Genomic DNA, 3,622 nt, shown 5'->3' with positions numbered 1-3,622 from the left:
TCCAAATAAATTATATATTAATTTAAAAATATATTTAAAAAAATAACAATGAAAATGAGAAACAAAAATTACTTGAAGGAGCAATAATATATTTACAAATGGATTACAATAGCAGCAGTGTGCAGGCACGACAGGAGCTGCATGCATTCAACGTTTTGTCCAAATTAAGAGAGTAAAATTGGGTTCACTTGTGTTGCTGTAATTCGTACAGATTTTACCCAAAACTGTCAATGTTGGATTCATCATTGTACTCTAAATATTTATGTGGCCTTTTTCTAAATTATTAATTTTAATTTTAATGAGGGCAAATGTGTGTTTGTCTATATATAGTTTTATTTTAATTTGTTGGGAATAATATACCATTTTTCCTTGAGAAAATATCTTTCACAGAAAAATAAAATAGACACAATCACAACACAAGAATTTAACGTGAAAACTCCAATTACGGAAGAAAAAAACCACGGCCTTTGTCTAATGACAACCAGGGAATATCACTATGTGAAAATTGTTACAACACATAGACTTCTTTCTCTCTAACACCGGCACCCCAGTACACCCACACTCTCAAAGCAAATATTTAACTACACCTCACAACACTTTCTAATCAAAGAGTATAGAGGAAAAGAAAAGTCAGATACAAGCTTTAAGTGTTTCTGACTGGTGCAAAAAATATGGAGAACTTAGCCTCATATTTATAGCCTAGGCCACCCACTCCATTTGCTATCCTAAGCAATGTGGGACTAATTCAACTAAATCCTAACAATCTCCACCTTAATTGAAATAGTCACACATCTTCAGCTACCATAGTCAACACCGACAATTCTTTGCTGCCATTGTCTATACCGACAATCATAGTTCAGAGAACTATCATACTCCACCATGAAAGTATACTCACTTGGAATTAGACCACTCCAAGCATTTCGCCTTGGTACAGATCAAAACCTTGCTGAAAATTTATGGTGCAACTTCCAAATTGGCTTTTCCTGGAAGTTCTTCAACCATCGACATAACTCCGCCACACACCTTGCATCTCAACGCCAACCAATACCCGTGTGCAATTGTGGACCCGATTGCCACAACTTATCCTTATCCATAGCAGTGCGGCAATACCATGAGGATACTTCTTGTCTTCTAGAGAACATAATCTTCTCTCATAGAGAGAGTAATATTGCAAGTATCAGATTGAGAGCCTTTTTCTGAAACCGCATTACCTGGACAATTTCTCTTTACATGCCCATACTTTTCACATTTCCAGCATGTTACACTCCTTCCACGATTTCCGATCCTTTTCCATAATTGTCACTTCTAGCTACAAGCGCCAAATCTGATGAAGTGCTACCCTCATTTTTCATTCTTCTTTCTTCAGCAATGAGCTTACTGGCAACTTCTTCAAAATTCAGAGTTTCATTCCCATACATTAAAACAGGTTTGATATACTCATAGGAAGAAGGAAGAGACAATATGAGCCTCAGTGCCTTATCTTCATCATCAATTTTCACTCCAATTGCCTCTAATTCAGAGACAATACCATTGATAGCACTAAGATGGTTGGAGATTCTCACACTGTGATCCATGCGTAGATTATGGAACTGCTCCTTCAATAACAACCGATTTGAGATGCCATTTGCCTGATACAACCCTTCGAGTTTATTCCAAAGTTTCTTGGCTGTTTTCATTCCTTGCACATTTGCAAGAACATTCTTAGCCAAACACAGGCGAATAGCACTTGCAGCTCTCAAATCTAGTTCCTCCCATTCTTCATCCTTCATACCAAAGATCTTCTCCTTCAACGCCTTGTGCAAACCTGATTGTATCAACACATCCTTGACTTGTATTTGCCACAAGCCAAAATTGATTCTTCCATCAAATTTCTCTATTTCAAGCTTCACAGCACTTGAATATCCTGACATTGTTGCAACCGTATACTGGAATAGTATAACTCAACCGTAGACCGTGCACTAGGAAGGGTCCCTAGAAAAGAGAGGTAGGTCACAATGGACACACTTAAATACCAAGTCTTTCCTTAGCCAGAACCTTTTCGAACTGCACTCTCACAGTGTCACACTGCCTTCCAGCAACAACAACAGCAACCAAAAATCAACCTCAAGTTACAGGACAAAATTCTTTTCTGATGTGGAAGGTCAGACTAAGTTGCAACCACAGAGCATACTAAGAATAAATCCCACCAAACCGAAGCTCTGATACCACATGTTGGGAATAATACACCATTCCCCCTTGAGAAAATACCTTTCACAGAGAAATAAAATAGACACAATCACAACACAAGAATTTAACGTGGAAACTCCAATTACTGGAGAAAAAAACTACGGCCGTTGTCTAATGGCAACCAGGGAATATCACTATGTGAAAATTGTTATAACACATAGACTTCTTTCTCTCTAACACCGGCACCCCAGTACACCCACACTCTCAAAGCAAATATTTAACTACACCTCACAACACTTTCTAATCAAAGAGTATAGAGGAAAAGAAAAGTCAGATACAAGCTTTAAGTGTTTCCGACTGGTGCAAAAAACATGGAGAACTTAGCCTCATATTTATAGCTTAGGCCACCCACTCCATTTGCTATCCTAAGCAATGTGAGACTAATTCAACCAAATTCTAACACTTTTTATGAAAGATGTATTCACACATAGTCATTATATTATAATATAATATAAGAACTCTCATTGAAAATAGCAGCATGCCTGTATTTTTTTTCCCCTCTTTTTTGAAATTTTCGTATTACTAAAACATTACATGTATACATACCTATATAATTAGTCACTTCAATTAATTTTAAATTCGATAATTACCGGGCCGGATTTTTAGCTTTCATTCATTATTTTTTTTAGGGGTAAGCACAGATCGGTTTGGTTTGAGTTTATGGTAAAATTAAAACCGAACATATCAAAATATAATTGGTTTGGTTTGGTTTGAATTTGTATTTTTTTATACATGTATCTGAACCAAACCAAACTGATTAAGAATGAATTGGTTCGGTTTGGGTAATTGGGTATCCGATGACTTTGAAATTCATTAAAAAAAAACAAATTTTTATCTTAAAAATTCAACAAGTACAATAAACATGTAATATCAATAGAAATAATCCAAACATGTTAAACACCAAATACATTAAAAACTAAACTCATTAAAATTCAAACATATTAATAATGAATAATTTTTGTCTAATGAAAAAGTCATATATATATTTTTTATTTTTTTATTTAATTAATATATGATCGGATTCGCGGGTTGGTTCGGATTCCACAACCCCAGAACCGATACCCGAACCAATTACTAACAAAGACCATCGATTTGGTTCGGATTAAACCTGATTACCCGTTAGTTCTAGAACCAATTTAATTGGTTCGATTCGGGTTCGGACAGGTAATCGGGTACCCGCTATCCGTGCACATCCCTAATTTTTCTTCAAACTTTGCATGATAAAGGCAGAAAATTAAACTTATTTTAAAAACGGTAATACTCAAGAGACACAAAAACAGTCCAAATTTATCTTATTTAACAATTAATTGTAATGAGAATTAATAAATACTAAATATAATAAATTTGAACTATTTTGATTAATTCTTTTTTGTCTCTCAAATATTATTGTTTTAAA

This window comes from Arachis ipaensis, chromosome B05, assembly GCF_000816755.2.
Source record: "Arachis ipaensis cultivar K30076 chromosome B05, Araip1.1, whole genome shotgun sequence".
Lineage (NCBI taxonomy): Eukaryota > Viridiplantae > Streptophyta > Magnoliopsida > Fabales > Fabaceae > Arachis > Arachis ipaensis.
This window is presented reverse-complemented; position numbering follows the sequence as displayed.